We start from the raw sequence: 11,669 nt of genomic DNA, 5'->3' as shown, positions 1-11,669 counted from the left end.
CAATCTGCACTGGATTATACCAATGAGATAAGGGAGTTGGATAAAAAAGAACAAGGAAGTTATTACTTAGCAAGAGAAAAGTGGTGAGTAGGTGTGCCCATAGTGGAGAAACGATGCTGGCTTTGTTTTTGGAGGAAAAGTACTGCTTTTGTATTTTGGAAATCAAGAGGGAACCTTTCACCATGAAATCATTGATTCTCCTCTGTCCCTGCCCCAAAGTGGCCATGGGGTGTTTCTGCATAAGCAGCTTTCTCCTTGGGCAAGGGCAAGTGTCTCTTGTTGAGATGCACAGAGCAGAGCCAGGGGCAGTCCTGTGAACACCACAGAGGGCTCAGGTCACTGCTCCTTGATTTGGAACCAAAAGGCAGAGTGGGCATTGATTGGCATCAAGCATGAAATCCACTTGTGAGTGTTGTGCAGCTTCAAGTGCTGGTTTCAGTTGGTGTTGGTGATTTTGGAGTCTGTCTGCTGAGTTCAAGGAGAGCTGAGGTGCTGTGCTGGATTCAGGACACCCTGGGTTTGGTTGTTGAAGCTGTTGTTCTTGGCTTTGCCAGCTGCTGCACTGCTGACAAGCTGGTCCTTTCCTCTAGGATTCATCTGTCCCCTGGCTAGAACTGTTGTTGCTCTTTTCAGAGGATGTTTGGGAATGCCCTGGATTCAAGTCTCAGAACTCTGTCTGTAATGATGGTGTGGATCAAACTCTCTTTAGAAAGCTCCTCCACGGGAACAGCGGTTCCAGCTAAAAAGGAGCAAAGCAGGAAACCTGTGGCTGCAAGGGTTGGCTTATAGAAGTTTGTGGGGATACCTTTATGTCCATCCCATTGCAGATGGGGAAAGTGAGGCACAGAGCCATGTCTGGGTGTGTGTTGAGGGTCCTTCGTGGGAGCACCAGCATCCCGGGGCCTTCTCCTGCCTGCCCTGTGCCCAAAGCCCATCTGTGGCTGTTGGCTGCTGGCCACTTGGCTTTAGCTGCCTCCTGTGCACAGGGCCCTGTGCTGAGCACATGGTGCTGTGTTGGTTGGAAACCCAGGGTGCCCTGAGCCCAGGTTTTGTGCCCCCGAGCCACGACAGCCAGGCTTTTGCAATTCCTTTAACCAAGCCATTTCCTCCTCTGTCCTCGCCCTCCAGAGGCAGCGTCATTACTCCGAGTTTGCACTTCAACCTCCCTGAGCTCGACTTCGGGGACATCTCCTTTGGTGAGTGTTCCCTGGGCTGGGACACAGCGTCAGGGATCTGTGCCTTCCCACAGAAAAGCATCCCTCACTCCTGGTGTGCCCCAGCACCCTCTCCAGGCTGTGAACTGCAGGGCTGCTGCTGCTGCCTCAGGTGGCATTTTGCCATTGTTAGATCCAATAGAAGCAAGGAATAGAAAGTCAGTATTTTCTGGTGTCTCTGTGCTGCTTTAAAAGACAGATGTCTGCCAAGGAAGGTGGGAATCTTCCTGCAAAGGAAAGATGAGCCCCTCCCTCCAAATTCTTATACCTTTGAAATGACAGGGCTGCCAGGCAAAAGTATGGGAAAAGGAATAAGAGTTCTTTCCTAGACTGTCTCAGGAGAGCACAGACAAGAAGGCAAGAACAGACGACACACAACCTCCCGCAGCAGCAGCGGCCGAGCTTTGGTCCCCGAGCGGGAGGAAGGGAAGCTCTGCTCCCTGCCCAAGCTCAGCTCCGACTGCACAGCCGCCCACGGCATCACACCACAACTCCCAAAAACCCCGAAGGGAAAAGTCCAGCCCCAGGGCCAAAACCCCGCAAAACCCCTCTGCCCCTTCCCAGACCAAGGGCAACATTCGCTGCCAAGCCCAAAGCCAGACCAATGAAGTTCATGAGCTTTTGAAGGAAACTCATTGCCTTTGCTGAGCTGCTTCTTCCCCAGCCTGCATCAGCATGGAGGCACTTGTCAAGTTGCCTTTTGAGGAAATGAAACAAGAAAGGCAACAGATGGAAATATGGTTCTGAACCAGGAGATTGATCATGTTGAATCTGATTTCATTCTTAAGGTCTCTCCAGCTGAAGGCAGCTGTTGTATCTTTGCTTCTTTGTAACTTTTGACTATTGTGTGCATGCCTGAGCTCAATCTCGTTTGAGGTTTTGACATCTGGGTTTTTTCTTTTTGTGCCTCTCTTGCCTCCCTGCTGGAGTCACTGCTGGAGCTGGCAGTGGTCACTTGGATGGGCACAGAACAGCTCTGGGCTGCAGCTGCAGTTGTTTTTTCTGCCCATGTGTGTTCCAGTGAGTCTTGGTGAGCAGGCCTGGGGAGAAGTCTCCTGCCCACAGAGCTGGCCAGCCCAGCCAGATGTGCACTGCAGAGCAGGTTGTGGCTGCTCTGCGGGCTCTGCAGGACATGCCCACCATCAGGGGCTGTATCTCTGGCTTTGCAGGATGGAAAGCAAATCCCAGAGCTAAAGTGGGCTCAACCCTTGCAGGCAGCAATCCCAGTGAGCAGCATGGGTGTGATGTCCCCGTTTGTTGGGTGAGGTGGGACCTGGTTCCTCATTGCTAATCTCAAAGCAAGGCTCGGGTGTGCCCCCAGCTGAGTGGGCTCTGAGCTGTCACGTGCTCAGTCTGTTTGGCCCAAAGCAAGAGATGCCTTAAGGATCCTGCAGAGAGAGGCTGCTTTAGGGTGCTTTGCCTCATGTTCTAGTTCCTGATTCCATCCTCACTTTCTTTTGCTGTAGCAGCTTCTCAATGACAACTCACTGTTTATATATCTTGAAAAGTGTTGGCAGGCTTGGCAGGGAATTTTCCAGCTTGAATTCTCAGAGTAAATGCTGTGTCTGGGTGCACACTCATCACTGAGAGATAAGTGGTGCTGGTTTGGGGCAGGGGAGGGAGCTCCTCCCCATGCCAAAGAGAGAAGCTTGCAGTGTTGAGCAGGGCTAGGAGTGGGCATTTTCAGGGCTGCAGTCTGGAATCTGTGTCAGAGGGAACTAAGTGACGATTAATTCCTCACGCAGCTTCGTGGGGAGCTGTAGTTCAGATAATAAAGAGCCGAACTCCAATCCCACTTTCATCCTGGCAGGATATTCACCCCAGGATCATGCCATAGTTGGTGCCTGACTGGATATTTGTGTCCTTTGCCAGGCTTTCCCTACACCCAGCGCTGTCGCCTCACCAACAGCTCCCCGGTGCCCCTGAGGTTCCAGCTCCGCATGTCGGACGATGGCACGCAGCCGACTGTGGACAGCGTGGATCAGATCCGCAGGGACAGCGACCCAGCCTGGAGGAAGGGAATCCATTTCTATGTGGAGCCCAGGGAGTTCAGCATCAATCCCAGCCAAGGGACCATCCTCCCCCAGGGACACCAGGACATCGAGGTACGGCAAGAGTCCAGCCACAGACGCTGCAGCAGCAGGGCTGAAGCTGCACTGGAGTGTGGGAGGGCTTCAGCTCTGGTGCCAGCTTTGGGCATGCTGAGAGTGAGAGATCTGCAGTGCTGGGAGGCCTCTGCTAGCTGCCTTACTCGGGATGTTCCTCCAGGAGCACTGTTTGGTTTCCAAAATCATCTGCTGAGGTCACATTCCTTATGGTCAAGGCCTGAAGCCATTCTTGTGTTTTTTGAGAGCAATTGATTTGATTGCAAGTGGGCAGAGCAAGGATGAAGGCAGAAGGTGGCTGTTAGAGAGATGTCATTGTATAAAGCAGTCAGCTTTTCTTCTTGGTGTCATTTCCCCTCTCCTGGGGAGCAGAATGATTTGTGTTCACTGCAGGAATCTCCAGGGGGGACAAAATACTCTGCAGCCATGAAGTGCCCAGCACTTGCTGGTCCACCCTTTGCCCTCAGCTTCCTGCTGTGAAGCTGAACTCATTGTGTTCAAGTCAGATTTCCTCTGCATGGATGTCATTGTGGTCAGATGAGAAACTGGCCCCTTAATTTGAATGCAGTGGTGCAGAGAGCTTTAGTCTGATGTTTTAATGTAGCTGAGCTGTGTCCTGATAGCAAGGTGTGTTTAACAAGTCTGGTATTGGCAGAAGGCTTTTGTTCCTCTGAGACTGTGCTCTACACATGGAGCAGCAGAAGAATTGTGGCCAAATCCTCCCTCAAAAACTGGAGGATATCACACATGGGTAATGAGCTTTTGTAAGGGAGAATTTCCTGTTCTTCTCTTGCACCAGGTGACCCTGTGCTCCAACACGGTGATGGAATTCTATCGGAGGATGCTGGTGGATCTGGAGGGTATTGGCAAGGGAGTGGCAACACTGATCATCACAGCCAGGTACCAGCCCTTGCTGGCCTCCCCAGGAACTGCCTTGCACAGGCTTTGCTGGCTGCAGCTGCCCAGAAGAAGTGCTGCTCAATGGCCTCATGTTGTGCCAGCTGGACATGAGAACAGCAGGGCTTGGACAGCAGCCTGTGGTGAAAAGCAGCCCTGCTCACAGCCCAGCACGGCCCTGGCCCTTATCTAAAGGGAGCAGGAATGATCTCATTCATGGGCCTGGGTTTTGGTGCTTGAGGTGGGATAAATTTCTGGAGGGCCTCCTCTCCTTCTTGCTGCAAGAGGTGGAGTTGTGCTGGTTGTGATCAGCGTGCATTGGTTTGGGCCACAGCAAGCAGCGTGCTGAGCGTCAGGGTCTGCTTCTGTTGATGAGGGCACATGGCAGGGGGCAAGTGGCTCCCAGCAAGTGCTGAGGGCAAGGTCTTAGGAGGGGAAAGCAGCCCTGGATGTGGCAGGTCAGCTGCAGTTTTTCTCCTTCCCTCTGCTTCCCATTTGGAGCTTGAATGTTCTCAGAGTTGAGACCAAAAGTGGTTGTTGCTGCAGCAGAATTGCATCCTGCTGTGCTGCTGTGGGTGCCAGCTGAATGGCCAGAGGGCTGCAGCTCCCTGGTGCTGTTCCCTGTGCCAGGCAGAGCCATGCAGTCAGTGCCTGGGCTGCCATTGTGTACAGCAGGTGGAGCTGGGGCCAGTCAGTGCCTGGAGCTGGGCAGTGAAGGAGCGAGGGAGCGCAGGGCCTGGAAGGGGGTGATCAGCCACTCTGGAGGGCAGCTGGTGTCTGTGCCCTCCAGGGCTGGGGCAAAGAGCTGAGTTCTCAGGCAGGGCAGCAGCACCATGGGAGAGAAGGGAGTCATTTTTACTGAGCCACTGGAGCTGTGTGTTCCTTGAGCCTTAGTGAGCCCTGATCCTTGTTGGGAAGGCTCCCCCAGAGCTCGTGGATCACTGGGACTGTGAGAGGAGTCCTTGCAAGCCTCCTTGGGTGAAGGAGGGGCTGGGGCAGTTGTGGCACCAAGTGCTCTGTGTGGGGCACTTGGCAGCCTCTGGGTGCTGCCTCTCAGGGTTTGGCCCTCCTTGACAAGACCCATTGGAGTGGGAAGAGGTAGAAGGCAATTTATCCCTGTAGGGCTGTTAAATGTCCATTTGACAGTGACCAATGTTTTCTGCTCCATTTCCCAATCTTTGGGGGTAAATGTTCTCTATTCTCTCAGTGTCTCTGATTCCCCTGGGGTCATCTCTTTGCCCAGATGTCTCGTTCCTGAGCTCCAAGTGTCCACCCATGTGCTCCAGTATGATGAGTGCCAACTGAAGGTGCCGTATGAGAGGAAGATCCTCATTAGGAATCCCAGCCACCTTCCTGGCTGCTACGGGCTTATTCCCCAGGTTTGGCATCACATCCACCTCCTCCTGTCAAATATTATTGAGGAGATTATTAGGGGAAAAAAGGCTTTGGATAAGACCTTGTAAATTTCTATCCAGTCTTAAAGATCTGCTGAGAACAGGATCCTGCCCAAATGTAAACCTGAGGAGGCAGTTGAAGCTCCTGAGGAAACAGTTGATGTTCTAGTCTTCAGTGTGTTTTCTTATGGGAGATCTTAGAGGGTTGTGAAAAGCTGCTGCATCCACAGACAGCAATGCCTGTGCTGGCAGCCTCCTTGCAGGATCCCCTGGGAGTGCTAAGCCTCCAATTCTTGCATCTTGTTTGTGCCTTTTGCCTTTGTCCTGGGGAGTTTTAAACGTGTGTGTAAGTTGCTGTTGGGGTGGATGTTAAGGAGTCTAAAGTTTCTTCCGAGGTGCCTCTGAAGCTGCATTTCATTCTCTCCCTTCCAGAAACGCAAGGAGGACTCTGCTGTGTTCTACTCCAGCCCCAAGCCCTGTGGCATTGTCCAGCCCCAGAGCACAGCAGAGATCCCCGTTGTGGTGGAAGTGCAGGCGCCGGGCGAGCATCGCACCAATGTTCTCATCGGCGTGTTCGGGGATGAGAGAAACCCACGGGTGAGGCACGGGGAGCTGTGTGCCTGTGTGCAACTGCTCCTGGCAGGGGGCACAGGGCACAGGGATTCTGCCAGGGAAAACAGGCACAGGCTGCTGTGGGAAGGACAGGAGGGATGGGTGGCACAAACAGCTCGTGCCTTAGAGGTGGGAATCTCAGTGTCTGACACAGAATGGAATTGGGCACAGCTGGAATCCAGGGTCATTTTAGTTCATTATTCTTTAAAATGCTGTTAACTTTGGAGACATCTGGCATAAAATGTCATCTCTCTGAGCACAAAAGAGGATGTCAGAAGACTTCTGGGAGCCTTGAGCTTTCTGTAAAAGAAAGGAAAGCTGTCATTTGAAGAGTGGTTGCAAGGATTGAAACTTATATTAATACACATGGAAATGACAATGAAAAATTCCCTGGATGGCACCAAACATGTGAACCTGGGCCATTGTGGCACTGCCTGTAAATCAGTGAACAGGAAGGACAGGCAGTGCAGGCTGTGCCAGGGAGCCTGAAGTTTGACAAAACAGTTGCTTTCAACTCTGAGGCTGCTTCCCTTAAAGAGGAGGGTTTCTCCCCACTAGCAGGACCAGTTGTTGAACTGTCAGCCTGGTCTTAACTAGAGATTTCTTGCAAATCTTTTGCCTTTGGGCCAGTAATTTGTAGTTTGAAAGGTTCTCTTACCTTAATCCTTTTCCATTTGGAGGTGAACATGTAATTTTCTTTTTCCCCAAAAGCCCAGCATTTCACCTGGAGAGTGGTAGGTGTCCCTAAAGAAATAACTTGAGCAGGGTTGAGCTGTTGAAGGCTTTTTAGGTTTCCCTGTTGTGGTTTGTTTTTGGTTTTTTTAAATCTTTCTTGCTTGTTTCCTGGCACAGAGAGCACAATTACGGAGCTCAGGACGGCCGGCAGAAACCTCCCCAAGGCCAAGGGTTACAGAACTTGGCAGGATCCCAGCACCACAGCCTGAGTATGTATGTATGGATGGATGGATGGATGGATGGGGAATGTGAGCTGAGTCTCCTGGGATTGTTAGAAAATGTCACCCAACCCCCCAGCAGTGTCAGGGACACATTGCTGATAAATCCCTGGTGGAGCTGCAGAGTTTCTGGCCTTGGGCCCTGGGGGAGCTGTGCTGGCTGGGCACTGGCTGGGTCTGTCCCTGGGTGCCTCAGATCTCACCTTTCTGCTGCCTTCTCTGTCTTTTCCTCTCCCACTGTGCTTTTAGCATCCCCACAAGGTGTTCATGCCTGTCCTCTGTAGTTGCTCAGTGCAAGCAGTTGCAGCTGCTGCAGCAGCTCAGTGCCACCCCCGGGCTGCCTTTAGAACAGAGCTGCTCCAGCCTGGATTGGGAAGGGCTGGATCAAACCATTTCTCAGTTCAATGTGCCCAGCACCCAGCCAGGGGCTGCATCCTGGCCAGGAGCTGCTGGTGCAGGTGTCCCTCCCTCCCACTGCAGGTCCCTGTTCATAGTTATCCTATTTTCCAGAGATGAGCTTTACTCACTGAAATTCAAACCCCAACCACCAAAAGAGAAGAGGAGCAATTTGGCTTCCTCGGCAACTCAATGGAGGCGCTTCAGGATCAGCAAGGAGGAGGAGCCAGCCAGAGCCCTGAAGGAAGTGCAGGATTTTAGCCACTCTTCAGGAGCAGAGGTAGATTTTGTTGTACATCCAGTGCTTGTGTTGCCTCCCCAGCCTGCCAGCACCAAGTCATGCTCGTGCTGACCTCCCTTTTTGCTGCCCTGCTGTCCTGTGCCTGGGCAGTGGGCTGGGCAGCAGGGCCAGTGGCTGGACATGGGGTGAGTGGGAGGGAGAAATAGGAGAGTTTTCCTTGGAGAAGCTGACTCAGATCCTACAGGCCTGTGCTGAGTGTGGGATTTTTTGCCTTTTTTCCTTCACAATATAAGATGAGGCTTTTATCTGCATCATCATGGTGAGACCTGCAGCTTCCTTCCCAGAGCCAGCTGGGATGAGTCCTGATCTCCATGGAGCCTCTTGCCAAGCCAGCCAGACTCCCTGTGTGCAGGGCTCTGCTTTCAGCCCAGAGCTGCCATTGCACTGCTGGCCCTGAAGCTCTCTTACAGACAGAGACTTTGCAGAGTGGCTGTCTCTTCCTGCCAGCACAGAAAATGGCTTGTTTTTCAGGTGCCAGCACAAACTGCTGAAAACCCTCACCTCCCACGAGGCTTGGAGGGGTTCAGGTGCTCCCTGGATGTAGGGCACACTCCCCTGGAAGCGGAGAAGGCAAGAGGGAATGTGTCTCACTTGCCCATTGTCAGTGTGGCCAGCAGGGCTGGAGCTCCCAGTGCCACTGGGGCCCTCAGCATTGGCCATAGAGGGGCCTCCCATCCCTCCAGGCCATCCCAAAGTGCTGCTGAAGCAGCTGCTTGTTGGAGAGGCCGTGCAGGACCTGTTGTGGGGCTGCCCAAGGACGCTGTGCAGCACCTGTGGAGGGCACTGCTCCCCCTGGAACTCCTCAGGTGGTCCACAGGAAATTTTTGCAGGAGCTTTTGCTGTAGCACCTTGAGAAAGTAGCATTTTTTATCAGAGTGTTAAGGGAAGAGCCTCAGGAGTCAGATGAGCTGGGCTGGAGTCCTTCCCTCAGCTCCAAGAGCTTTCACTCTGAGTCTCCTCCTTGTCTAAAAGCAGAAAGATTTAAAACTTTTTAAAGGCAAGTTGTGTATCAGAGAGGATGTCTACTGCCAGGAGACATCCCAGTTCACTTTCATGTAATGTATTAATTAATGCATTGATCCGTGAGTATGGGAGAAGATTTTCGCCATGGTCTCTGCACTGGTCAGTGGCATGGATGCAGGATGAGGTGAGGGTGATCCTGGCAGTGTTTGGGGAATAGGCCCCTCCAGGTACAGCTGCACTTTGCTCCAAGATGCTCTTCTGCATGCATTTCCATGCTCAACACCTCAATCTCTCCTGTCTTCCATCCAGGCTTTCAGTATCCTGCCACTGTCAGGTGTGCTGCAGCCAGGACAGAGCCAGCAGGTCTCCTCCACCTTCTCTGGCCACCTCAGCAGCCCCTCCAATGTCAGGGAGCTGTGCCACGTGGAGGGAGGCCCCACCTCTGAGGTGCTGGTGAGCGGGGAGGCCTCAGGTGTCAGCTCCTCCCTGAGCCCCCAGGAGATCAACTGTGGCTCTCAGGCCCCTCTCAGAGAAAGGTGAGTGAGCCTTCCATGGGTTACTGCTCTGCCAGGGGTTATTGTCCCTGCAGGGCTTCCCTGCTCCAAGGACTCTGAGCCCAGAGGTGCTGCATAGCAAGGGCCAGAAGCAGCCCAGGGATGGCCACTCTGAGCTCCCTGGCCCCCAAGAGAGGAAGGACCTTCTTCTGTTGACACAGAACATCTTCTTCTCTACTGGAGTGCTGAGCCCTCCTGGCTTAGCTGCTGCCTACAGGGAGCTGGGCTCTGGGCTGGCCTTGGCACTGCCTCTAGAGGTGTCTTGAAGTCCATGGTGTTGAAGTGGCATCTTCTTCATCATCTCCCTTCTTCACCAAAGCAGTGGGATTGTGGTGTGGGCAGGTGTGGGGCACAGACCAAACCTTGCTTTGGGTCCTGCTCCTGCCCCAGGTGAAGTCCTTGCAGTGCTGATCTTCCAGGGTTCTCCTTGTGGTGGGACAGCACCCAGAAAAGCTCATGTCCTTTGGGCTCCCCTTCAGCTGCAGCAGTAGGCAAGCCCAGGAGAAGCTCAGCTCCAGCAGGGCAGCCCAGCTCAGGACACACAGGCAAAGTGTGGAGCTGGGAGTGGAGGCTGCTTAAAGCAAGCCTGTGCATCAGGACTTGTCCAGGCCAGGCTGGAGTTGGTTTCACAGGGAGGAGGGGGACGAGGCTGCTTCAAATGGTTTCCATGGCAGGCAGCCCTGGTTTGCTTGGTCCCAGCTGGGCTCCAGCAGGAAATCTGGCTGCCAAGAGCCTGTCTGGCAGGAGAGGAGTTGCTGCAGCCTTTGCTTTCTGACTGACAGGATTGTTCTCATTAAGGAGCAGGCTAGGAGTCATTAAACCCAAAGATGACGGGCAGAGACTCTCTAACTAATTAAAGTTAGACAGTGGTGTGTTTATTAACACCGGCAGGCGGCACCAGAGCGTCCCTAACAGGTGTGACCATGCTGCCCAAGGTTCTTTGCCCTCTCTTTATTTCCCAAGATCTTACATACAATACATCTGCACAGCCCCAGCACCTCCCATCCCTGCTCTGTATTCAAATGAGGTCATTGGTCCTTCACACCTGTGCAATTCTTCCCTTGAATTGGGTCGGTGGTCTCGAATTGGGTCCGTGGTCTCAAGGGATGAAGTCAGGAATGTCTTCATCAGGTCTCTGTGACCCTCTGGCAGGATCCAAGGTCCCCTGCTTAGTGACTGATTGACATCAAGCCCAGGTGCTAACCATTGTTCTCCAGGTTTCAATTTGTTCTTATAACAGTTCACTTCCTCCACTTCCTTCTAGAAAGAAGCTCCTAATGGTAAACAATAGAACAATCAGCTCCAGCTTCAGCATCTCATAATCATTAACCTATGGTCTGCCTATCTACCTTACATCCTGATCCATGTGAATTGCTTCTAACCCTCAGCTGAAATCTTAACTCTTTAAAATCATGCTTCAGCCATGCCCAGGGAGAAGGGGGCTGAAGGAGCTGAGTAAGAATTGTAGGAGAGATGAGCAGATGTTGGCAATCTGTGCTCTGCTCTCACTTGGGAAGCCAAGAGACAAAGGGTGTTTTCAGCATCAGCACAGAGAGCTGGTGGATCAGCCTTTGGCACTGGGCTGGAGGGCTCTGGCTGTGCCTTGAGAGGGAGCTTGCACAGCCAAGAGCTTATGATGGCAAAGCTCAGGTTTGGCTGGTCCTGGAGGTCCCCTTCCAGCAATGCCCTCACTTGGGACGTTCCCAGCCTCTGTGGGCTGAGGAGAATTCACAGAAATGGCCTCAGGGTCAAGGAATGAAGTGCGGGGCCAGCCAGGACTGGTGAGCCCAAGTTTCTGGTGGGGACTCTCAGCCATGTTTTCTATTTTGTCTGCAGAAGGGAGCTGAAGCAGCCAGCTCAAAAGATTCAGGAGGAGGCAAAATGGTTAGAGGAGGAAGAGAGGCGGAAGGAGCAAGAGAGATGGAAGAAGGAAAAGAAGGGAGTCTCTGTGGGGAAGAAACCTCCAAAACCAGAGAAGGAGAAATGCAAAGCACCAGAGAAGAATGAAACCAAAATCCCAAAAAAGGAAACCAGATCTCCTGAGAAGAAGGAAAAGAAAGCCACAGAGAAGAAGAACAGCAAGGCCCCAGAAAAGAATGAGACCAAAGGAAATGAGAGGAAGGAAACCAAAATCCCAGGGAAGAAAACCAAAGCACCAGAAAATAAGGGAGCCAAAGCCCCACAGAAGGGGGAAGCAAAAGCCCAAAAGAAGGGGAGGAAGTGAAATCCCAGAGGACCCACTTGGGATGGAGAAGAACTCTTTATTCTTTATCCGCACGG

The 11,669-nt window shown here is 52.6% G+C and overlaps 1 long non-coding RNA gene across 1 annotated transcript; it reads left to right on the top strand.

Moving 5' to 3' along the window:
• The first annotated feature begins 5,247 nt into the window (after positions 1-5,247).
• On the top strand, positions 5,248-7,126 carry LOC311165764. Its single transcript, XR_014616958.1, has 3 exons — positions 5,248-5,595; positions 6,043-6,207; positions 7,075-7,126. It is a non-coding gene; the product is annotated as an uncharacterized lncRNA (long non-coding RNA).
• The last annotated feature ends 4,543 nt before the right edge of the window (positions 7,127-11,669 follow it).

Source organism: Fringilla coelebs, assembly GCF_963513975.1.
Source record: "Fringilla coelebs genome assembly, contig: SCAFFOLD_38, whole genome shotgun sequence".
Classification (NCBI taxonomy): Eukaryota; Metazoa; Chordata; class Aves; order Passeriformes; family Fringillidae; genus Fringilla; species Fringilla coelebs.
Note: the sequence above shows the minus strand (reverse complement) of the source record. Positions and strands in the feature narration are given on the sequence as shown.